The following is a 27536-nucleotide window of genomic DNA, read 5'->3' as shown; positions in this document are numbered from 1 at the left end:
AGATGTTCTGAAAACGTTCATTCAAAACGTTTTAATAACATTTAAATATCAGGTTTAATAAAGATCATGAATACACTTTAAAAAAACATGTTATTGTAACATATTTTGGACAATCATTTTTTGCAAAATATTTTGTCAAAAGTTAAATAAGATTCTGTTAGAACATTTTGCATCACGTTTTCAAAAATGTTCGATGAGTTGTTTTAAAACGTTTTATACCCTTTATACAAGTCGTCATTTAAACCTTTTCTGTAAAACGATGCGTGTTTGCAGGGTGGTTTACATGGCAAATTTTTACAAATTACAGATGTCCCTGCTCTTGCCCTGAAGATGGCGGCTTCTGAACTTGCTACTCCACTTGCTCGCCTCTTTCAGTTATTGTGCGCATGTCATCCCATGCAAGAAGGGTGATACACAGACCTGGAAATTACATACACATCTCTCTGCTGTGTATTCTTTGGAATTCATTAGATTTATTTTGGAGACTAGTATCGTCTGCAAACAGTACGAAATCTAGAATCGATGATGTATAAACAATGTCATTGATATACAATATAAATAATAACGGTCCAATAATTATCCTTGAGGAACGCTGCACCTTACTGATGATGCGCAGTGATTAGGCCATCTTAATTTCTAATCTTCATAGTTATCGTCTCAAAGTCCTTCTCAAGTTAAGAACCTAATACGGAATGCGGCTTTTATTAATTAATTGATTAATTTATTTATTTTTCTACTTTATTGTTGTGTATCTGTGGCAAGAATAGACAACCTTTTCATCCCTCAGCATGCTCAAGTAAAACAATCCATAAAAGAGTCTCAGAGTCTCAATCAGTCGGAATTTATTTTGATCTATTTGCTGTACTTTTTGGTCAGATTTGCACACAGTGAAAAGCATCGCAACAAGACAAAAGTTTGAGACAATTTTCATTAAATTGGGAGTATATTTTTTAAATTTAATATTCAGAAGCCACGAATTCGCGAGAGAATTCGTCAAAATATTTTCCCAAAACGCAAGACAAAGGCTATAATTTTAAATACACTAAATCTAAGGGCTATGGTTTAAATCATTGAGCAGTTCAAACATGACTATTCTTTATTATACATGTTTTATTAATAATAAGAAATTTACTTATAAAATGGTATTTAAATATAAAAAGATACAATAGTTTGTGTTTAGGCTTTGTCTGTGTTACCATCCTTATTAATAATCAAAAATACTTTCTCAAAATTGATTGTTTTCCATAAAAGCTTATGAGACTGGAATGAGCGTTTCGACAGCATTTTTTGTGGACATGAGAGCACATCAGACCTATCGAATTGCATTCTGAATGCGAAGAATGTCTTTCTGATATCAAATAATTTTCATTTTATGAAATTCACGATATAACACAAATTTGATGACCAATTATTAAAATTTGATATTTTTCACATTTTGGAGATATAACAGTCCTCGAATTAAATTTTATAAATTTAATGATATAGTCTTAAAGTGTATGCAGTGGGAGGAAAAGCCGACGATCAATTGAAAATTTTGACCTTTCATATTGAAGATATGGATTTTTTCCCAAAAGACCTAATTTTTTTTTGGTGTTTTGGGGAAAAAATCCATATCTTCAATACGAATGGTCAAATATTTCAATTGATCGTCGGCTTTTCATCCCACCTACATACACTTTAGGTAGAAATCACCAGATTTATAAAGTTTACTTCGAGTACTGTTAAATATCAAAAATATCAATTTTTAATGATTTGCCATAAAATGTGTATTACATTGCGAATGTCAAAAAATCAAAATTATTTGATATCAGAAGGCCATTCTTCGTATTCAGAATGCAATTCGATATAATGTCTGATGTGCTCTAATGTCCCACAATAAATACTGTCCAAACGTTCATACCCCAGCCCTTAAGTTATGAGAAAAGGCATTAACGAGCCTGTAAACTTGCTTGATAGTAATTAAGATGTAATTACACAAATTCCATAATTATTCAGTTGATACATAATTTATACTGACATCAAATCGGTACGAAATAGTTTTAACACATCGACTTTTCTACAGACATCAAAACCAAAACCAATAACAATAAACATGACAACAATGCCTTTACCATAAATATTCATCAGTTTATCATTTCAAAAGAGAAAGCATTAAATATACCTACTTACATCCATACACCAGTTTGTTTAAGCTTTGTGTGTGTAAACATAAACTTAATTCATTAGTTTACTATAGAGTTATATATTGGTACTCATGGTATACCTGCGAATCATCCTCATTAATTGTACGAAAATATCCTCCGATTGTTTTCAAATCAAAAGTATCTCAAATTGTTTGTTTTCTTATATCAATCTTTGAAAGAATACTTTTTGTTACGTTAGTAAAACAGAGAAAGTCAATCTAATTTATTTTGATCTATTTTGCTGCGCTTTTTGGTCAGAAATTGTTCACACAGAAATTAGTGGAAAATGATTGATGATGAAATTGGTGGCTATTCAGTTACTGGAAATTACTGTTACAAGCTTTTAATACATTTTCATTTCATTCATTTAACAAATAGTTCCTTTTATTGTTTGATAAAATATGTTTATAAAATTTCCCTGTTGCTTGTTTCACCTATTCCAGCCGTTTTAATGGCAGTATTAATTACCTACCCCTTGCAAATAAAGAAATATGATTTAGGATAAATAGCGCCATCTATAGTTTGCATCCAGTTAATAATGAAGCCAATTCTATATACATCAAACAACCGTGATTTGGGCCCAAGCATTTTTACACCTCATTTTTCATTTCAGTCTACTCGAAGTCAAAAATTCCAACTCGCTCGTGCTGGACTTAATGCCGAGTGGGAGGGGGGATTGGGGGGGTACTCTAGTTTGGTTTTGACCCAAATTGTCATAGTTTTTACAAATTTTCCCAAAATTTTGGCTAGATTTAGGAAAAATTCCGAAAAAATTGAGAACATTTTGAAAAAGGACCCATTCATATATAGGCTTTGAAAAAGGGGTCATTGATATACCAAAAGGCCGAAATTGCTACCCATATTTGCGGCACGTCCCCGTATGGTCATTTGTACTGAGTACCCCCCCCGGGACTTAATTACAGCACTGTATAATTATTCTCTTGATAATAAGCCAACTCGGCATTGGAAGTTTGCAATGCATTGTGGGACAGTTTTTGCAGTTTTGGGACACTTTGTCCTTTGACCTATTGGTGAAAATTCAGAAATATTGGGTTTTTGAACGTACAAAATATAATCTAAAATGTTTAAAAATAATTAAAACAAATATAAAAAATATTATTTTATATAAATTAATTATTTAAGTATTTTTAATGATAACAATAATAAGTAAATTAATAATAGTTACGTCAATTTCCCCGATTATGTCAAAGGTCAAAGTGTCCCAAAACTGTTCTCAAAAACAGGAAGTTAGATATGGCGATTGGGCTTATTATTACTACTATGCGCCAAAATAATATCCGTTTACACTTAAAACAAATGCCACATATTAAACCAAATACTTAAAACAAAGGCCATATCTAATACACTTAATCTAAATTGCAACAGTTATGGTTTAAAAACTGTTGCAATTTTGAATACATGACTACATGGTAAGACATTTACTTACAAAATGGTACCCAAGATTGTATAAGGTGTCACAAAAATGATAATATGTATATTAATACAGCAGTTTGTTAAGGCTTTGCCTCAAAAAAGAATTGGTTTACTATAGAGTGGTATAATTAAGGGTACGGTAAAATTGCTGGGTAAAATTCTTACTAATGCTTTCCTTCCATTACTAAGATTCATATACAGATATCTTTGATGTAGGCCTACAGTTATTGAGTTATAGACGAATCCAATCATGCGGCATGATCTCCTGAGCAATTTGACACCTTTTTCATCCAAATCGGCCAAAAAAATGAGAAGGTGCCGGCCAAAACAAGTACTTGAACGGGGGGGTCTGTTGGGGAGGGGGGGTCTGAAAATCAATATTTTCATCAATAATCATTATTTTATGCCTAATTCTGTTAAAATTGATGTTGGTTTGCAGGTAATTTATGTTTAGAATTCCATTTTTGAAAGTTGCATAAAAATTGGAGTTGTCGTTTTCTTAAGGGGGCACACAGGATCACTCAAATTTTAAACATTATTTGGTATTGTATCTTTAAAAGTAATGATGATAAGTACATAAAAGTATACATTTTCAGAAAGGAAATGACACAAGGAATCCAACTAGCACGGCAGATTTCTGCAAAAATAAGCAGTTTGTGAGAAAAGCGCCAAAATTGATTTTCCATGCCAATTTTTTTTCGGTCCACCATAACAACTTACCCAAAATATCAAAATGGATGAAAATTGCATATTTGTGTTCTAAAGACACGCATCTAGAAAAATATGGGTCAAAAAAGATCAAAATTTACCTTTTTTTTCAATTTTGACCAAAATTTGAGATAATTAAGGTATATTTTCAAAACGAAGAAAAAATTCAAAAATTTGAGAAAACACTTTCTAGATTTGTGTCTTTAGAACACAGATATGTAATTTTTGTCAATTTTGATATTGTTATGGCGGACCGAAAAAAATTGGCATGGAAAATTTAATTTTTGCAGAAATCTGCCGTGCTAGTTGGATTCCTTGTGTCATTACCTTTCTGAAAATGTATACTTTTATGTACTTATCATCATTACTTTTAACGATACAATACAAAACAATGTCTAAAATCTCCCACTTTGAGTGATCCTGTACTGTGTTCCACCTTAAAAAGGCCGGTTTACGTCCAAATAAGGATGTGAGGGCGCTTTGCATAAAACATGAAACTACAATTTGTATGCAACTTTCAAAAATGGAATTCTAAACATGAATTACATACAAATCAATACCAACTTTAACAAAATCAGGCATAAAATAATGATTGTTGATGAAAATATTGATTTTCAGACACCCCCCCCCCCCCCCCGTCCAAATACTTGTTTTGGCCGGCACCTCCTCAGTCATTTTTTGGCCGATTTGGATGAAAAGGGTGTCAAAATGCTCAGGAGATCATACTGCATCAAATAAGCGGGTTCCCTGGTTTGAAGCATCATCATTCTTTAAACCGGTGTACATGTTACTCCATCGCCATCATAACCTTTATTACAGGCACATGTGAAGGAACCATCGGTATTGGTGCAAGTAGCATTTGTGTCATCACAGTTATCAGTATTTGAAGTACATTCATCATCATCTGTATAAAAATGTGTGAAATATATCATGTATCATTTTGGTCAAAAGACACGTTCAACTGTTTCTTGCACTTAAAAACATGACACAATTAACGCTTGAATCAATTGGCTTTGCTAGGCAACATATTGTATCATAAATATATTTATCACATCACCGATAATGGTACTGACACGAATCATTTTAGAAAACTTAGAGCAATCATAGATGAACATTTCGATAGGAGTACACCAGTTCCAAAACGTAGTTTTACTTGCGCATGGGTGACAATTATTGGAAATAAATCGAATGCTAATATCATTCAAAAATTGAAGACAATTACTAAATTATTAGGTGTAACACATATTTAGAGCTATGGTCAAAAAAACCTTAACTGTTTCTTGTACTCCGAAACAGGAAACAAACTCAATAACCCACGAATCAATTGGCTTTGCTGGACAACATAATGTATCATAATTTAATATCACGTCACAGATATTGGTACTGAAACGAATCACTTTTGAAAACTTAGAGAGAGCAATCAATTTTCAAAACGTAGTTTGACTCGCGTATAGGTGATAATAATTAGAATTAAAGAGAATAGTAATAAATGGTGCATCAAGTATATACTAACCGGTGCATGTTACTCCATCTCCACCGTAACCGGCATTACATGCACATGTGAAGGAACCATCGGTATTGGTGCAAACAGCATTTGCGTCACAGTTATCAGTACCTAAAGTACATTCATCATTATCTGTATAAAAATGTAAAATACGTCATTAATCATTAGGCATATTTAGAGCTATGGCCAAAAGAAACGTTCAACTGTTTCTTGTACTCCGATACATGAAACAATTAATGCTTAAATCAATTGGCTTTGCTAGGCAACATAATGTATCATAAATTGATTCAACATCACAGATAATGGTGCCGATACGAATCAGTTAGGTAAAACACATATTTTAGAGCTATGGCCAAAAGAAACGTTCAACTGTTTCTTATACTCCGAAATATGAAACAATTAATGCTTGAATCAATTGGCTTTTCTAGGCAACATAATGTGTCATAAATTGATATCACATCACAGATAATGGTGCCGATACGAGTCAGTTTTGAAAACTTGGAGCAATCAAGATGAACATTTTGATAGAATTAAAGACAATTACTAAATTATTAGGTGTAACACATATTTAGAGCTATGGTCAAAAAACCCTTAACTGTTTCTTGTACTCCGAAACAGGAAACAAACTCAATAACCCACGAATCAATTGGCTTTGCTGGACAACATAATGTATCATAATTTAATATCACGTCACAGATATTGGTACTGAAACGAATCACTTTTGAAAACTTAGAGAGAGCAATCAATTTTCAAAACCAAGTTTGACTCGCGTATAGGTGATAATAATTAGAATTAAAGAGAATGGTAATAAATGTTGCATAAAGTATTTACTAACCGGTGCATGTTAATCCATCTCCACCGTAACCGGCATTACATGCACATGTGAAGGAACCATCGGTATTGGTGCAAACAGCATTTGCGTCACAGTTATCAGTACCTAAAGTACATTCATCATTATCTGTATAAAAAATGTGTAAAATACGTCATTAATCATTAGGCATATTTAGAGCTATGACGAAAAGAAACGTTCAACTGTTTCTTATACTCCGAAATATGAAACAATTAACGCTTGAATGATTTGGTTTTGCTAGGCAACATAATGTATCATAAATTGATATCATATCACAGATAATGGTGCCGATACGAATCAGTTTTGAAAACTTAGAGCAATTATAGATGAACAATTCAATATAATTAAAGACAATTACTAAATTATTAGGTGTAACACATGTTTAGAGCTATGGTCAAAAAACCTTTAACTGTTTCTTGTACTCCGAAACAGGAAACAAACTCAATAACCCACGAATCAATTGGCTTTGCTGGACAACATAAAGTATCATAATTTAATATCACGTCACAGATATTAGTACTAAAGCGAATCATTTTTGAAAACTTAGAGCAATCAATTTTCAAAACGTAGTTTGACTCGCGTATAGGTGATAATAATTAGAATTAAAGAGAATGGTAATAAATATTGCATAAAGTATATACTAACCGGTGCATGTTACTCCATCTCCACTGTAACCGGCATTACATGCACATGTGAAGGAACCATCGGTATTGGTGCAAACAGCATTTGCGTCACAGTTATCAGTACCTAAAGTACATTCATCATCATCTGTATAAAAATGTGTAAAATACGTCATTAATCATTAGGCATATTTAGAGCTATGACCAAAAGAAACGTTCAACTGTTTCTTGTACTCCGATACATGAAACAATTAATGCTTGAATCAATTGGCTTTGCTAGGCAACATAATGTGTCATAAATTGATATCACATCACAGATAATGGTGCCGATACGAATCAGTTTTGAAAACTTGGAGCAATCATAGATGAACATTTCGATAGAATTAAAGACAATTACTAAATTTAGGTGTAACACATATTTAGAGCTATGGTCAAAAAACCTTTAAAGGGCAGGTCTATAGCAAAAACAAGTTTATCTCTATTCGAAAAGAATAATTATTACATTACAAGTAGACACTTGTTGCAATTTTTTTGTGCGTATTTCTCCTGAAAAAGGAGAAATTGTGTGGGTAAAGTTCAGCCTCGTACGTGTTCTTCCCCCGTTTGAAGCGTACGTGTCCCCCACCCGTTTGACTGATGACGTAGGTAAATGAAGCGGACACTTTATCGTGCTCTCATCATACAATCACAATCACTTTGACAAATTTGACATTAGCAACAATGAGTTGTACTGTCACTTACCATAACAATGCTGCATAACAACATGCACGCTATTGTTCTCTTTCGGGAACAAAGCCCACACAGTAATTGTTACTATGCGTTTGCTTTGTAATATTTCATCCAACTGAAACTATAGCATTGCAATATACAGGGAAATCAGATACATGAGTTTATGGACTAACACAGTTTATATGCTAGTCTCAGATGAAATTGTAAGCTCAAATTATGTATTTATTTTTTAGGCCTAATATTTCTCATGATATTGATATACATATGAATTGTAATATCACAATTGTCTAATATATAAAAAAAGAAGCGGCTGATTTTATCCATATGTTTAAAAACCATGACATTTGTAATGCTTAATTTGGAATTTTTTTCTGTGAACACCAACAGTATACGTTCTGTCCATTGAGAGCGTTTACACTATGAAATTTTTACACTGAAAATCACACTGAAAATGACAGGGTAACACTGAAAATCATCTGAACAAAAGAAAATGTTAGACTGAAATTGTTTTCAGTGGTATTTCAGTGTATTTTTCAGTGGTATATCGATAGCTATTGTCTGCTATAATGAGCAATGATCCAGGGCACTAATTTCCATAACAATAGAACAGGCCAGCTCATTTCAGTGGGATTAAATCAATTTCAGTGGGATTAATGACTGGCCAATGATTTTCACAGGTGTTTCAGTCCATCTTTCAGTGTGGTTAGACAATGGTTATTTGCATACTGAATAACAAAAGAACTATTTCAGTGTTATTTTCAGTGGTGCTGTTCATTGTGTTAAATTTTCAGTGTTCATTACAGATATCAGTGTGATTTTCAGTGTAACATTTCATAGTGTTATAGTCCCTTTTCTCACAGCGGGCACACCTCATTTCATGACGTCACCGGTTTTCTAGGCCAAATCTGTCTCGTTCGAAGGAACTCACCGCTTAAGTTGGTTTGTGCGGAATATCAATTTTAAACGTCTTATTTTCTCAAAAAATGAGTCATTTTCATTGTCCTCATAATATTAGCTTGCCAATGATATGATGTTGTTTTTGCTATAGACCTGCCCTTTAACTGTTTCTTGTACTCCGAAACAGGAAACGAACTCAATAACCCACGAATCAATTGGCTTTGCTGGGCAACATAATGTATCATAATTTAATATCACGTCACAGATATTGGTACTAAAACGAATCATTTGAAAACTTAGAGCACTCAATTTTCAAAACGTAGTTTGACTCGCGTATAGGTGATAATAATTTGAATTAAAAAGAATGGTAATAAATATTACATAAAGTATATACTCACCGGTGCATGTTACTCCATCTCCACCGTAACCGGCATTACATGCACATGTGAAGGAACCATCGGTATTGGTGCAAACAGCATTTGCGTCACAGTTATCAGTACCTAAAGTACATTCATCATTATCTGTATAAAAATGTGTAAAATACGTCATTAATCATTAGGCATATTTAGAGCTATGGCCAAAAGAAACGTTCAACTGTTTCTTATACTCCGAAATATGAAACAATTAATGCTTGAATCAATTGGCTTTGCTAGGCAACATAATGTGTCATAAATTGATATCACATCACAGATAATGGTGCCGATACGAATCAGTTTTGAAAACTTGGAGCAATCATAGATGAACATTTCGATAGAATTAAAGACAATTACTAAATTATTAGGTGTAACACATATTTATAGTCAAAAAACCTTTAACTGTTTCTTGTACTCCGAAACACGAAACGAACTCAATAACCCACGAATCAATTGGCTTTGCTGGACAACATAATGCATCATAAGTTGATATCACATCACAGATATTGGTACTGAAACGAATCATTTTTGAAAACTTAGAGCAATCAATTTTCAAAACGTAGTTTGACTCACGTATAGGTGATAATAATTAGAATTAAAGAGAATGGTAATAAATAGTGCATAAAGTATATACTAACCGGTGCATGTTACTCCATCTCCACCGTAACCGGCATTACATGCACATGTGAAGGAACCATCGGCATTGGTGCAAACAGCATTTGCGTCACAGTTATCAGTACCTAAAGTACATTCATCATTATCTGTATAAAAATGTGTAAAATACGTCATTAATCATTAGGAATATTTAGAGCTATGGACAAAAGAAACGTTGAAACGTTCAACTGTTTCTTGTACTCCGATACATGAAACAATTAATGCTTAAATCAACATAATGTGTCATAAATTGATATCACATCACAGATAATGGTGCCGATACGAATCAGTTTTGAAAACTTAGAGCAATCATAGATGAACATTTCGATAGGAGCGCACCAGTTCCAAAACGTAGTTTGACTTGCGCATGGGTGACAATTATTGGAAATAAATCGAATGATAATATCATTCAAAAATTAAAGACAATTACTAAATTATTAGGTGTAAAAAAACCCACATATTTAGAGCTATGGTCACAAAACCTTTAGCTGTTTTTTGTACTCCGAAACACGAATCAATTAAAATTCAATAACCCACGAATCAATTGGCTTTGCTGGGCAACATAATATATCGTAATTTAACATCACATCACAGATATTGGTACTGAACGAATCTTTTTTGAAAACTTCGAGCAATCAATTTTCAAAACGTAGTTTGACTCGCGTTTAGTTTAATAATTAGGATTAAAGAGAATGGTAATATGGTGCATAATGTATATATATATATACTAACCGGTGCATGTTTCTCCATCTCCACTGTAACCGTCATTACATGCACATGTGAAAGAACCAGCGGTATTGGTGCAAGCAGCATTTGCGTCACAGTTATTAGTATTTAAAGTACATTCATCATTATCTGTATAAAAATGTGTAAAATATGTCATTAATCATTAGGTAAAACACATATTTTTAGAGAGCTATGGTCAAAAGAAACGTTCAACTGTTTCTTGTACTCCGAAACATGAAACAATTAACGCTTGAATCAATTGGCTTTGCCAGGCAACACAATGTATCATATATTGATATCACATGGTGCTGAAACGAATCATTTTAGAAAATTTTAGAGCAATCATAGATGAACATTTCGATAGGAGTACACCAGTTCCAAAACGTAGTTTGACTTGCGCATGGGTGACAATTATTGGAAATAAATCGAATGCTAATATCATTCAAAAATTAAAGACAATTACTAAATTAATAGGGGTAACACATTTAGATCTTTGGTCAAAAAAACCTTTAACTGTTTTTTGTACTACGAAACACGAAACAATTCAAATTCAATAACCCACGAATCAATTGGCTTTGCTGGGCAACATAATGTATCATAATTTAATATCACGTCACAGATATTGGTACTAAAACGAATTATTTTTGAAAACTTAGAGCAATCAATTATAAACATGTAGTTTGACTCGTGTATAAGTGATAATAATTAGAATTAAAGGGAATGATAATATGGTGCATAAAGTATTTACTAACCGGTGCATGTTTCTCCATCTCCACTGTAACCGTCATTACATGCACATGTGTAGGAACCAACGGTATTGGTGCAAGCAGCATTTGCGTCACAGTTATCAGTATTTAAAGTACATTCATCATCATCTGTATAAAATGTGTGAAATACATCATAAATCATTAGGTAAAACACATATTTTAGAGCTATGGTCAAAAGAAACGTTCAACTGTTTCTTGTACTCCGAAACATGAAACAATTAACCCTTAATTCAATTAGTTTTGCTAGGCAACATAATATATCATAAATTGATATCACATCGCAGATAATGGTGCCGATACAAATCATTTTTGAAAACTTAGACCAATCATAGATTAACATGTCGCACCATTTCCAAAACTTAGTTTGACTTGCCCATGGGTGACAATTATTGGAAGCGAGGCAAAGCGTCTTGCCCAAGGGCGCAACACGGTGGTGGGACGGGGACTCGAACCCATGCACATCAAGCAAGCTCTCAGATTATGAGTCAAAGGCCGTAACCACTGAGCCATCGTGCCCTATTTAGAGCTATGGTCAAAAAACCTTTAACTGTTTCTTGTACTCCGAAACACGAAACAAACTCAATAACCCACGAATCAATTGGCTTTGCTGGACAACATAATGCATCATAATTTAATATCACGTTACAGATATTGGTACTGAAAACTTTTCGTAGTTTGACTCCCGTTTAGGTGATAACAATTAGAATGAAAGAGAATGGTAAAATGGTGCATAATGTATATACTATCCGGTGCATACTACTCCATCGCCACTGTAAGCGGCATTACAACGAAACAATTAAAATAACCCATGACCCAGCAAACACAAAAACGTTTTAAATAAGTTATATTTTGGCTTTTGGTTTAGGTAAAAACGTTTTAATAACATTAAAATGTCGGGTTATATAAAGGTCATGATAACGTTTAGAAACGTTTTGTATGAAAACACACTACAACAATATTTTTTAATGTTTTCAAAAAATGTTATTGTTAACTATTTTTGCAAACATTTTTGCCAAATATTTTGTTAATACTTAAATAAAATTATGTTAAAATATTTGAACCCAGCAAACACAGAAATGTCCTTAAAATGTTTTTTTTTTCAAAACATTTTAATAACATTTAAATGTCGGGTTATATAAAGGTCATGAAAACGTTTTTATAACCTTATTGCAAATATTTTGGGCAAACATTTTTCGCAAAATATTTTATCAACCCCAAAATAACATTCTGTTAAGAATGTTTTGTATCAAGTTTTCAAGAATGTTTTTGGAATGTTATCAAAACGTTTTTATACCCTTTATATATAGCCCGACATTTAAACGTTTTCTGCAAAACATTTTTGTTTGCTGAGCAGTAGGTTATCAAAAAATGTTTTTTATGGTTATGAAACCATTTTATACTCTTAATATACCCTTTATATAACCCGACATTTAAACGTTTTCTGACAACCTTTTATAACCTTTTGCGAATGATGTCGAAAACGTTTTGTGTTTGCTGGGCGGGAATCAGTTGACTTTGCAGGGCAATATAATGTATCATAATTTGATATCACCTCACTGATATTGGTATTGAAACTAATCATTTTAAAACGTAGTTTGACTCGCGTATAGGTGATAATGATTAGAAATAAAGAGAATGGTAAATGATGCAAAAAGTATATACTAACCGGTGCATGTTACTCCATCTCCACCGTAACCTTCATTACAAGCACATGTGAAGGAACCAGCGGTATTGGTGCAAACAGCATTTGCGTCACAGTTATCAGTACTTGAAGTACATTCATCATCATCTGTATAAAAATGTATCAAATATGTCATAAATCATTAGGTAAAACACATATTTTAGAGCTATGGTCAAAAGAAACGTTCAACTGTTTCTTGTACTCCGAAACATGAAACAATTAACGCTTAAATCAATTGGCTTTGCCAGGCAACATAATGGATCATAAATTGTTATCACATCACAGATAATGGTGCCGAAACGAATCATTTTTGAAAACTTAAAGCAATCATAGATGAACATTTCGATAGGAGCGCACCAGTTCCAAAACGTAATTTGAGTTGCGCATGGGTGACATTTATTGGAAATAAATCGAATGATAACATCATTCAAAAATTAAAGACAATTACTAAATTATTAGGTGTAACACATATTTAGATCTTTGGTCAAAAAACCTTTAACTGTTTCTTGTACTCCGAAACACGAAACAATGAAAACTCAATAACCCAGAAATCAATTGACTTTGCTTGGCAACATAATGTATCATAATTTGATATCACGTCACAGATATTGGTATTAAAACGAACCATTTTTGAAAACTTAGAGCAATCAATTTTTAAAACGTAGTTTGACTCGCGTATAGGTGATAATAAGTAGACTTAAAGAGAATGGTATTATGGCGCATAAAGTATATACTAACCGGTGCATGTTTCTCCATCTCCACTGTAACCGTCATTACATGCACATGTGAAGGAACCAGCGGTATTGGTGCAAACAGCATTCCCGTCACAGTTATCAGTATTTAAAGTACATTCATCATTATCTGTATAAAATGTGTGAAATCATTATGTAAAGCACATATTTAGAGCTATGGTCAGAAGAAACGTTCAACTGTTTCTTGTACTCCGAAACATGAAACAAATTTGTCGGGCATATCTAGGCAGTAACAGCTGAAATCTAGGAGATAACGCTGACGAAACTTCGACCCGGCACAAGTGTCCTGGTGAACGAAGGGGTCGCCGTAGATAGGTGGTAGGGGTATTTTTACAGGACAGGCAAGTGTATCCGACAATCGGGCGTTACCCTGATCGGAACCGCCTGTAAACGAGGTCCTTATCATGGATCATCTGCCCCGCCATTACCAGATGAACCACGGGGAGAGCGGAGAATTTATATTTTTTTGGTCCTGCGCGGAATTGAACTCGGGACCTTTCGCACCAAAGGCAAAGCCCTTAACCAGTGTGCCACGCTGCTCCCACGCTTGAATCAATTGACTTTGCTAGGCAACATAATGTATCATAAATTGATATCACATCACAGATAATGGTGCCGAAACGAATCATTTTTAAAAACATAGAGCAATCATAGATGAACATTTCGATAGGAACACACCATTTCCAAAACGTAGTTAGACTTATCATAATTTGATATCACATCACAGATATTGGTACTGAAACGAATCATTTTTGAAAATTTAGAGCAATCAATTTTCAAAACGAAGTTTGACTCGCGTATAGGTGATAACAATAAGAAATAAAGAGAATGGTAATATGATGCAAAGAGTATTATACTAACCGGTGAATGTTACTCCAACTCCAAGGTAACCGGCATTACATTCGCATCTGAAGGAACCATCGGTATTGGTGCAAGCAGCATTTGCGTCACAGTTATCAGTACTTAAAGTACATTCATCATTATCTGTATAAAAAATGTGTGAAATATGTCATGTGTGAAATATGTCATAATTCATTAGGTAAAACACATAATTAGTTAGAGCTATGGTCAAAAGACCCGTTCAACTGTTTCTTGTACTCCGAAACATGAAATATTAACGCTTGAATCAATTGGCGTAGCTAGGCGACATAATGTGTCATAAATTGATATCACATCACAGATATTGGTGCCAAAACGAATAATTTAAAAAAACTTAGAGCAATCATCGAACATTTCGATAGGAGCACACAGTTTTAAAATGTAGTAGTTTGACTCGCGTATGGGTGACAATTATCATGATTATTGGAAATAAATCGAATAATATTATTTGATGTAACACATATAATAAGCCAAATAATTAAGGTACCAGTTATGTTCACCCCTGTATATCCTAAACAAAGACATATATATCATAGCTGGACGCAGCAGCCAATAGCTGCAGCTTTTAGCGCGAATTTAAGACCTCATTCGTTGAAATTGTTCAAGAAATAAAGACACGACGATCCAAAAACCCAAGAAAGATGCCAATTTTAAAGTTACAGTTTGCTCCATTGCATGCCCTATTGATTTGTACACAAAGCGTTCACGAACAAGAGAACTAGCGCCGTGCTTCCATTGATTCGCACATTGAACAATTGTCGTGCTTTCATTGATTAGAACACAAAAGTGCAACTTTAGATTTCGTTTCTTCATTAGGTTTTAGATCACCCTTTCTTTAAGTTTAATTCTCAACCAATTTCAACATCTTAAATCAGAGCTAAAGTGTAGCCTACAGGTATTGTCTTATTGTTTTAATTTTGACATATTTGTCTTTATGTAGGATATACAGGCGTGAACACAACAGGTACCTTAATTCTTTGGCTTAGAACTATGGTCAAAAAACCTTTAAGTGATTCTTCTACTCTTTAACACGAAACAATTAAAACTCAATCAATTGGCTTTCATATGACAGTTTGGCCCACTTTCAGTCAGAAAAGATTGACAAGTCAAGCGCACAGTGAGTGTGTGCCATTATAATAATAATTGACACTTCTTCGCGCTTGCACGCACAGCATGCACAGGTATTAGAGACTTTGCGAAATGCAGTTAGAAAATTTACTTTAACTGGAACGGCAACTTCAGAAATATCGATTGGATTTCTTGCTCAAATTTACTCCAACGTATGGTTGGTTACTGCAACAACAGCGTATTGTCGCTTAAACTCGGGACATGTGCATCAATGTGCGTTCAAAAGAAGGGCATGTGTAAGAGCTTGTAACTGACTATATACATCAAACTGTCTCTCTTTTGTTTAGTCAAGTGTGGCCCACTTTAAGACAAAAGACTCTACCTTCAGAGCTTCGTTTGAGTAAACATGAATGAACTCGCGATACCACTCAACATGGATTATGTCGGGACCCAGCTTAATCTCCTTATCATATTATTTTGAAACTAGCTATACCATGATACGTTTCAATTAATATTCTTACGATAGTTTTAGGCCTATATGTATTATTTAATAATGGCTCGTCAGCTTTGTCAATTTCATATTTCAATTTACTACGCAAAGCCTAATGAAATACATATTCTTTATTTCTTTCCCCTCCTTCTGAATCTCTCTCCCCTTCCCCTCCTGTTTCCCCTTCCCGTCTTTCTCCATATTTCCCCCTCCTTCTCCCCTCTATCTGTACTCGCACTCTCAACCTTGACCCTCCTATAATTACCCACTCGCACTCCTGTTTCCCCTCACCAGTGACTTTGTCAGGGTTTTTCTGTTAGGAGGGCGTGGGCCGATTCTCAAAGGGAAACGTTTGTACAAAAATGGGCTTAAAATGGCAGAAAAAGGCCTAAAAGCGTAAAATATCATTGCGGCCAGCATCCAAAAGGGGAGGGTTAAGAAGGAGGACAATATGTCCCACGGGGGAGCTGCCCCCTCCCTGGCTACCGGCAAAGCACCTCCCTGTCCACTTCCAGTGCCCTTCCTCTCCTCCTTCCTACCCCCTCTCTTACCAGGCACAACATTTGACATAAAAATGCTATGCACCTGCTTTACTCTTCCAGAAGTATCGTATACTTCTGGCTCAAGTAAAACAGCTTAAAACCAGGCCATTTTTACGGGAACTTAATCCCCTTGGCGTTGAAATCAAGCCAAAACTTGGTTCCGCAAACTGATTTGGTGTACGTCATGAGCACACAAAAGTCAAGTGTCAAGTGTGACGTTTGGAACAAAAATTATCTTGATCTAATTCAATCAATAATTTTCAGCAACATGTAGCATGTTTTTTACCCAAACCAAATTAGATTTCCAATAATTGGTCTATTAACTAGATAATACATAAGTGGTAATTATGTAGTCTATGAGGAAATATGCAAACTATTGTTCTAATAACGTATTTTCATCATAATTTACGGCACACTATAGAATCTCGCGTTAAGTAACTTCAAGCGGCTTTAATGGCAGCGTGGTTTTGAATACATAATCCTCTATAATCCTCTAGACGTTAAAGTTTGTGGTTTCTAACTTCATTTCGCAAAGTATCTAATAACTACTCAAGTACTCAAGTGGGCACTGGTGATTTTGTCCAGCTCGATAGTAGCTTTTAGGGACGCACAATTAGATATTTTCGACCACTGGTGAGACGAAAAATATCTGCCTGACCCTAAATCCCTAGACCCCCCCCCCCCCCTATAATATGTAATGGTGCGTACCTTTTGTTTTTAAATAAAGCTCAAATTTTAATTAAAAAACGCGGGCCTTTTCTCATATCCAAGCATAACACGTTTTATATCTACGGAAACCTGAAAGTATGAATGTTCATGTTCCGTCCGTGGAAAAAAATAAAGAGTGACAGGCTGTGTACGTTAAAACGGACGGCCCCTCTGAATCATGCGACAATTTGGCTACTTTCTCATTGACAACCAGACGATTGGGAATATTTAATGAAAAGAAAACGCGGGTTTTTCGAAATTACAGAAATTTTTGAAATAAGGTTGTTGTTTTCAAATAGGCTTTTAACTTTCATATCCCGAGCGTGGAGCATAGGTTTTTTGCACCGTAAACACACACTAACCAAAGACAGAACAGCCGGTAGGCAGTGGCGTAACTGGGGTTGGTAGCGCCCGGGGCAAGAAAAAAAATTGGCGCCCTACCCCCACCCCGAGAATATCTTAGACGCGGGCAGTGGCGTAGCTAGGGGTTGTGGCGCCCACGGCTAAGGATACATAATGCCCCCATACCTGAAACAATTGCGCGCGATGCGCACGAAATTTTGGACAAATAAGGCCTACCAATTAAGTTGAATATCGGTCTTAAAATCATCTTTCAATTGATATTGTGCTGAAATTCGCGCGAAGCGCGCGAAAATTTTGACTTTCATCGCTTGCAGGGGCGCAGAATCGATGCTGAATTGGTCAATTTGGGGCCCCCTAAGGGTGGCGCCCGGGGCACGTTGCCCTCCCCCCGTAGTTACGCCACTGCTTATAAAATATAGTCGAAGCACACTGTATGGTACAAAAAATTATAGACTAACCGGTGCATGTTACTCCATCTCCATTGTAACCGGCATTACATGCACATGTGAAGGAACCATCGGTATTGGTGCAAGCAGCATTTGTGTCACAGTTATCAGTACCTAAAGTACATTCATCATTATCTGTATAAAAATGTGTAAAATACGTCATTAATCATTAGGCATTATTTAGAGCTATGACCAAAAGAAACGTTCAACTGTTTCTTATACTCCGAAATATGAAACAATTAATGCTTGAATCAATTGGCTTTGCTAGGCAACATAATGTATCATAAATTGATTCAACATCACAGATAATGGTGCAGAAACGAATCATTTTTGAAAACTTAGAGCAATCATAGATGAACATATCGATAGGAGCACAACATTTCCAAAACGTAGTTTGACTTTCGCATGGGTGACAATTATTGAAAATAAATCGAATAATAATATCATTCAAAAATTAAAGACAATAATTACTAAATTATTTGGTGTAACACATATTTAGAGCTACGGTCAAAAAAGCTTTAACTGTTTCTTGTACTTCGAAACACGAAATAATTTTAAAAACTCAATAACCCACGAATCAATTGGTTTTGCTGGGCAACAAAATAAATGTATCATAATTTGATATCACAACACAGATATTGGTACTGAAACTAATCATTTTTTACAAACTTATAGCAATCAATTATCAAAACATAGTTTGACTCGCGTATATAGGGAATAATAATTAGAAATGAAGAGATTGGTAATAGGGTACAAAAGGTTTATACTAACCGGTGCATGTTACTCCATTTCCACCGTAACCTGCATTACATGCGCATGTGAAGGAACCAACGGTATTGGTGCAAGCAGCATTTGCGTCACAATTATCAGTACTTAAAGTACATTCATCATTATCTGTATAACAATGTGTGAATTATGTCATAAATCATTAGGTAAAACACATATTTAAAGCTATGGTCAAAAGAAACGATAAACTGTTTCTTGTACCTCGCAACATGAAACAATAACTCAACTAGATATGTTGCGGTCTTATAAGGCCACGAAGTCCAGTCGTGACCTTGAAATGACCACTGATGACCTTGAAATTGCTATGGACAAAATTACAATATCGTGAAAATGTCGGCACTAAGTTTAATAACAATCCATTTTATAAAATTGTATAAAACTTTGGTTGACCTTGAAATGACATTCATCTTGTTTTGAATCATATCAACATAGTATCAACATATCTGCATATGCCTTGGCTCTCCGCATTTGTATCATTCCGTGGGGAGTCTTGACGAGCTGGAGGACGTGGACTACCAGTTGACGGTGGTTGCTGTGACTTTGCTGCAGGATTTGCTGAGCACTCTTATTACTGGACTTTGGCCCACAGCACTCACAGTCTTCTCAATTCCTTCCACCTTCTAGCAAGACCCTCACCATTTCATCTTGGCTCTGTTATCCAAGACTCACGCTTCTCTCCACCCTACCAGAGGCAACTTCGGGTACCATCTCGTACTTTCCACGACCTCTGGTTTATTCCGTCTTGCAGATTGACTCTGTATCAACTCGACTCACCCTCTTGAAATTGTTGTGACGATAATTTATTTGCATAATTGAATATTGATCATTGTGCCTTAAGCCGTTATACCCAAAGAGCTTTTAATAGAAATAGAGTGGAAATAGATTATGTAATGCTTTGTTCGTTTGATGCCGATTAGAGTTTATGACAGGCTATTCATAAAAGTGGTACCATTGTCTCGAACAAAGGGGTTCCGCCATTAAATTGATCACTGATCCGGCATCATATTAACGCTCTACGTTACAGGCGAATATCACATCATGCAGTTATTGTTAACTACATGTATGCACATAGCAAATGGGCACTCACAATATGCAATTGAACCCTACTGGTAGCGCTGTGTTGTAGCTATAGGGGATGAACTAGTTAGCGTCATATATCAAAAAGTATAAAAGCTATGATTTTAGTACTTGCTCTATGTTTCAAATACTTATTCTTTTCCAAATATCTGAATTTTCAACCCGGTACAAGCTTTAATAAAGGGGGAACATACATTTTTATGAAAAAGAAATCCTACCATCTACCCAAACTCGCCGTGTTATTCCAATGCACATTTTGCTTCACCGGGCAGCCCTGGTTTGGTCGTATTTGGAAGATTGGTGTCATAAAAATGTGTCAAATTTAGTACTTTCTGTCAATCAAGTATGGCTTATTCTCTACATGTCAATCTTTAAATAATTAGCATAGTCCCTATAATAACGGTGGTCCGCCTTGATGAGTAAATGACAGCAAACCAATGAAAATACCCCAAAACTCGGTCAGTGGAGCTCCGCTCGTACATGTCAATAGCGTCATAATCGATTGGATTAGTCGTCCGTAGCGGACAATTCGGTCGCTCATTGGATTAGTATTATCATGTGGTAATAAATTTGCATTGGACAATAGAATAATGGTTTAGTACTGCATATATCGGTTTAATCATCAATAAGCGGGTAATGGCTGGAAAGGTCACGGTGAATTTGCCGTGGACGTAACTGCACTATGAATAAGTGACCACAATACAGTCATGTGTAAGGGCAGTCATGTGTAAAGTGGTACCATTGTTCTCACGTATCCCAAATGTGTGCTTGTGTGGATCTGAAGTCTATAAAGGAGGCTTTAGCTGTCGATGCAATCATCTTTACCACCCACCTGACTTTAGACGCTTCATTTAAATAAATTGAATGCTCTTGCTGATCGATTACACATTATAATGTATTAAGGCTGCCATGTCCACATATCTATATTACTCTATAATGGTAATCGCTATACGTATACATGCAAGTATAAGTATAGGCCTATAAAGGTTGTTTTTGACAAATTTCCATTTAATTTTATTTTAAGAAGGAGATTGGTATAGATATAGTGGCGTACCCAAAGTCAACGAGGTTTAAGAAAGTTCTCTCATTGTTAATTGTTGGTTATGCATACCTGTACAAAATACAATGCCTGGTAACTCACCACTTGAACAGGATTTAGCAAAAGCAAACAAAGACCAGAGCTATTAAAAGTTCTATAGCCCTCTAAGGTAGAAGCTTATTATCCACTTCAACAATAGGATTATTGATTAGTTTTTGACTATCAAAATGAGACAGATGTCGGACCAGCTTAAGTTACCGATGAATACGACCTTCGTACACATTTTACACCGTAACTCAGAATACAATTTAGGGAATTTACGGCTCATTTGTGCTGCCGGGTCACATATTGGATTATCTTAGCTTGGATTTGGCAATTTTTCCGCGCTTTTTCAAGTTTAATCTCAATTATTTGAGCGAGCATTTGTTTCGTTCAATATTCATATTTGATTATTTCAGCTTGAAATTTACAAATTTTCAGCGCTTCGAGGTGAATTTATTCGAAGAGAAGACTTTTAAGTAAAATCTAGGAGCAAAAGATTCTACTTTCAAATCTCAAATTTTCGCGTGCTTCGTACATTACATTCCAAAAGTATAAACGATATTTGCTTCGCTCTGTATAGTCGTGCGGAAGATTCTTGTCATGCTCAATTAACTGTATTAAAACGGCCTTGATGCACGTGGAATAGAGAAATAACAATAAAATAGCTCCGAAATCTCTGTGTAGATTACGAAAGCGTAAACTGCTCATTTGCATAACAAGGAAAAACTTTAGTAAGAGCCAACGCCCTCAATTTAGTTGAGAGCGGATATCTCATGACCCATTTTTCTCATTCAATTTTCATATTTGATCATTTTAACTTGAAATTGGCAAATCGCGGACTTTTTCAAGAAACTTAATCTGGGAACTAAACACGGATTTCGCTCCGCTCCATCATGTGTTCAAGGATTTTATAACAACATCCATCATCTAATGTCATATAGAAATATATGTTACTGCTGTTAAATTTTGCATTTTTCTCAAAAACTAAGTACACACTGGTAACAAAATGTATATTCTAGGAGTAAGGGATCCAATTACTTCACTGAAATTTCAATGATTCAAGACAAGTGGTTCGTTATGTTAAGAAATGAGGTACATTCTAGTAGTACCTCTTTTAACCTACCGCCTGTCTTGAGTCACTGAAATTCCAGTGTAGTAACTGGGTTTCTTGCCCCTATAATATACATAACCTTTGTTACCAGTGTGTTATTATTTTTGAGAAAGATGCAAAAATAGTCACACATTTATTAAGGGGTGTAGTACCACGTTAACATCCCCAAACTTATGAAGTCATACATGTCACACATCATCCCTGTAATGGCTCTCGGCGGCACTGCTTTAAATAATTTAATTATAAAAGTTAATAATAAAAAGCATTAGATGTGTTACATCCAACTTACCTGGAAGAGAGAGGCTAATGGCAATCCCGATTGAACCCAGCGCTAATACAACGGCTATCATAGAAAGTGCGATACACACGACCTTACCGCGTCTTGTACCTGTACGCGTAGGTGGCATCCGGTCATTGTAGATGCTCGGCAGTGGTACTTGATTGACGCCATCTCCCAGCCACCAATTCTAAAAGGAATTAATATAGAAAAATGAACCCCAACTCATTTTAGCTCATAGTGAAATTACAATAGATAAAAAAAGAAGAGACACGGTTCACAGCGTCGCCATCAGGTCAATAATGTCCATTTGTACAAACGGGATCACGTGGAAATGTAAACGCACCATCAAGCGCTGGATTACAATAAAATAAAATTTATCTCTAGAGATATATGTCCATTCCATTTAATGAAACGAGACATAATCCTATTGACAATGATAATTGAAGCTTGCACTCAGGCTCTCATTGTGTCTATAGAATTGAGAGTCACTTAGACTGCACACAGTTGAATTCATACAATACATACAAGAGCCTATGATTTGAAAAGACCGCCACTTGACGATAATTCTATTCGTAGCATATTGCAGTGTTACTTTAGTATTTCTGGTACTTATTCCTAGCTATAGGTCTAATGAGCTCCGAGTTATGCATGGAACATTGAACATTGAATATTGAACATTGGTGGTGTCATAATTCTTTTGATATGATTATATTCTCAAACAGCTGAATACATTACATTATTATCGGTCAATTTAAAAACGTTTCGGTTGAATTGCAGTTAAATATATGTGTTGAAAGAACACGATAATCGTATCTTAGTTAATTGAACTTCCAGTGAGTAAAATGAAAACAAAAAACTGACAACAAATTGATTTTTTTTTGTGTTGGCAACATCAAAGAGGGTAATATTTCTCATATGAGCATGCGCAGATCGTAAAAACGTGTCACTTCAGCTAATGAATGGAAACGCTGTGGTATCTCATAGCTTCTCATATCGTTCAGGTAATAGGCTTAGCCTGTGTCGCTCGGCCTATCTCGAACAAAATCACCATGCGTAGCTGTTGAAGAACTAATGGATTCAACCAACTATCCTGCCAATTTTTGACACGAAGATATAAGGATGATGACGCTGTGCGGTTGAGCCCGCGGTTGCGCCGGGAGCAGGCCCCATGCAGGGCCCGAGGCAGATGAAAATTCAAGGTCCCATTTTTAGTTTTTAGAAATGATTTCCCCACCCATCACAGTTGTCCTCCAAAAAGGCACGTGTCATAGGTGTTTGCAAACATAAACATACTTTAGTAAAAAGTGCGAAAAGGCAAACATGAAAGCGATCTACACCAGGCACAAAAAGAAACTCGTCAGTTATATTCATCATTGCTGTTCAATAACTTGATAATTTTGGATTATTCTGAAATATACATTTTGTTAATTGGACTTTTCTTTCTCATTTGACACCCTGTTCGTGAACATTGAGCAAGAATTGACTAAGATATGCGCCTCCAAACTCTCAAACCCCGAAATGAAAAGTTGCAATTTTAACGATTCAATTGTGCCTGTTACACTGTGTGCTTTATTGATTGGCCCGTGGTGCTTGTGTGCAATACAACGATGCGTTCCCATTGAAAATCGTTGAAAATGCAACTTTTGATTTTGGGGTTTGAGGCTTTATTTGGGGGGGTGCTGATTTTGAAAAAGTGGACCTTTTTCAAAATTTGGACCTTTTGGACTAGGAGGCGGATTTGGAAATTTTTGAACCAAAAAGGCAACCCCCTGGCTACGGGCCTGCTATTAAGTTCGTTGAAGTATTATAATTTGAAACTGAGATAAAGGTAAAAATATGGAGTAAAAAACAATAAAATACATAAGAAAATAGACATAAAAAAACTTTAGAACCAAGTATGCTAGACCTTTGGTGTAGTAAATGATAGCCTATTGTATGTATTGTAATAATTTATAGTAACTCAATTTTCAAAAATGCCTCCTTTGGCTTCCATGGACCAGATACATATATTATTATTGTCGAATTCTATGTTAGCGTCATAATGTCGGAGAGAAATGATCACTCTGACGACAAGGTATTCATAGATTTTCAAGAGAAAAATGAATAATGTGTCAAGGTAAGGTCGTCATGCTTGTAGGCCGATATTCTTAGTCACACTATTCAAGAACTGCACGTAGACACTAAGTAAATACGATGACGACGTAAATCAATCAAATGACACATAAGCAAATTAATTTGTGCAATATGTATATGCATGTGACTGAAATAAATTCATGGTTTGCTTGCTTCTAATAATTAACCACACATCTTATTTACTTGTGATTATGTCCATATCAAAATGACATGTTATTGCCTTTTTTGCATATACATACCAGCAATCTGATGCATCGTTTGTGGGTGCCCATCATGAAGAAATAAAAACCGATATGAGGCTCACACCATAACTTTTTACTCAATATTAAGGCATTGTATTACAGTTTTATACACTACACTGTATACATTATGGTATGTATTTAATTTAGAAAAAATAACATACTAAATGTATGTTTATAATCTAAATATCTATGGTTTTGTATTTAAGTGTTGAAGAGTTTAAAAAATCAAATATACAACTCTACTCTAACATGTCTAACTAAACAGCATCTATAATGTGTATTTGTGGTTTGTGTTTTGTTCTTCTTTTTTGATTGAAGCAAGGGGGTCCTGTATGCCAAGATACCAAGAGGGCCCTGTCAGCAACTGCTGACTTGCTGACAGCTGTAATCCGCCACTGCCCTACAGAAACATCGGGACACTGGATAAGAAGGTTTGTACATATCTTAAATATAGCGATATTTTGCCACCAAAGACCCCCCCCCCCCAAAAAAAAAAAATTCACAGAACTGCACATCTCAATTTCTATTAAGGTTGGTCTAAGGGTGTTCTTAACATAAGACATATATATCACATTGTATTCTGAATACGAGGAATGTCCTTCTGATATCAAATAAGTTAGATTTTTTGAAATTCGCGATATAATACAAATTTTAACACAAATTATTAACATTAATTTTGATATTTTTCAAGTTTTTGATATTTAACCATCCTCGAAGTAAACTTTCTAAATCTAATGATATGTACTTAAAGAAAGAGGAAAGGGACTTTGAAATTCGATGGGATATAGTAAAAAAGTCAAATACATCGATGCGTCAATCGGGGTTATGCAACCTTTGCTTAGAGGAGAAAATCGAAATCATCAATAATCAAAACACTTTAAATAAGAAATCTGAACTTATATTGACTTGTCGTCATAGGAGAAAGGTAACAAGCCGTGTAAAAAAGAAATAATCAGTTGGCTGATGATCGCCCGTAGAAAACGGACGTGAAACCCAGGGTACCAACCCATATCATGGAAATGTGTTAAATTTATGTACTTAAAGTGTATGTAGCTGGGATGAAAAGCCGACGATCAATTGAAAATATTGACCTTTCATATTCAAGATATACATTTCTTCTTTGGGGTGGGGGGGTCCAATACGAAAGATCAAAATTTTCAATTGCTCATCGGCTTTTCATCCCAGCTATATACACCTCAAGTACATAATCATTAGATTTAAAAAGTTTACTTCGAGGACTGTTCAATATCAAAAATATCAATTTTTAATCATTTGCCCTAAAGTGTGTATTATATATATCGCGAATTTTAAAAAATCAAACTTATTTATATCAGGAGGACATTCTTCGTATTCCGAATGCAATTCGATATGCCTGATGTGCTTTCATGTCCCACAAAAAGTACTGTCCAAACGTTGCTACTAGAAACCTTAAGTCAGGCGCAGATTTAGGGGCGGCGGAAACACCCCCCCAAAAAAAAAAAAAAAGAAAAAGGTTAAATTGGCGTAATTGAATGTAGGCCCATGCCTAAAAAAACGCACAGTCGGGTCGATCGGAAATTTTAGGGATTGCTTGAAGGCGGGTCCTCGTCCTAAAAGCATGTAAAAATTACTGCGGGCCCGCCGATATGCTCCATATGGACTTCATCTATCCATGCATGCTTTAGTAATTGCGAGTCTCAACTTTTTGCAAATTGAGTTCGGGCCCTTTTAGTCTGTTTTTAAACATGTTAAAAGCGATTGATTTAAATAGTGTAAAAATGATGCATCAAATGGCTTCAATTGGACCTTCATTTTGCAAAATTGTCAAACTTAGACGCCCCCTTGTAAACAAATTACCATTTTCGCTCTTCTTTCGACATTCGCCAATTTAGGACCTATCTTGAACGCGATTTATATGCCTACAGGGAAAACTTGTCCACGAAAGGCTTCATGTACCATAATTGTTCACATTTTCGGCTTTTTCAAACTAAAATTTTACACACTAATAGTGCCAAAATGGTCCACCAAATCGCTTCAATCAGGTCTTCATTTTGCAAAAGTTTCTTACTTCTGAGGGGGCATACAACCCCCATTTCTTACATTTTATTTTATTTTTTCTAAAATTGCCCCCCCCCCCGTACAGCTCTAGATCCGCCACTGCCTATAAGTATACGTACCTGAGAGTACACAATTGGATCCATTTAGCACACAATAATTGTGCACATAAGAAAACATACACCGTCACGATCACACACTTGGGAAAATAGATGAAATGTGCTACCTGCAATGAACAGAGTCAAAATATTAAATTATAAATCTCGTTAAAAAGGCCAAGAATTCAAAGGATTAAATGGATCAATAGACACACATAAGGGTTGACGCAATAATAATAATAAAACTGTGCATATGGGCCCCGCGTGGGGGCATATTATT

General features: G+C 35.2%; 1 long non-coding RNA gene across 1 annotated transcript; it reads right to left on the bottom strand.

Moving 5' to 3' along the window:
• Positions 1 to 7384: 7384 nt before the first annotated feature.
• LOC140149712 (uncharacterized) lies at positions 7385 to 18495 on the bottom strand. The gene is made up of 5 exons (XR_011858713.1): positions 18457 to 18495; positions 13152 to 13181; positions 9977 to 10099; positions 9324 to 9446; positions 7385 to 7447 (listed from the first exon to the last, which is right to left on the bottom strand). It is a non-coding gene; the product is annotated as an uncharacterized lncRNA (long non-coding RNA).
• Positions 18496 to 27536: the final 9041 nt, after the last annotated feature.

This window comes from Amphiura filiformis, chromosome 4 (assembly GCF_039555335.1).
Source record: "Amphiura filiformis chromosome 4, Afil_fr2py, whole genome shotgun sequence".
Classification (NCBI taxonomy): domain Eukaryota; kingdom Metazoa; phylum Echinodermata; class Ophiuroidea; order Amphilepidida; family Amphiuridae; genus Amphiura; species Amphiura filiformis.
This window is presented reverse-complemented; position numbering and strand designations above follow the sequence as displayed.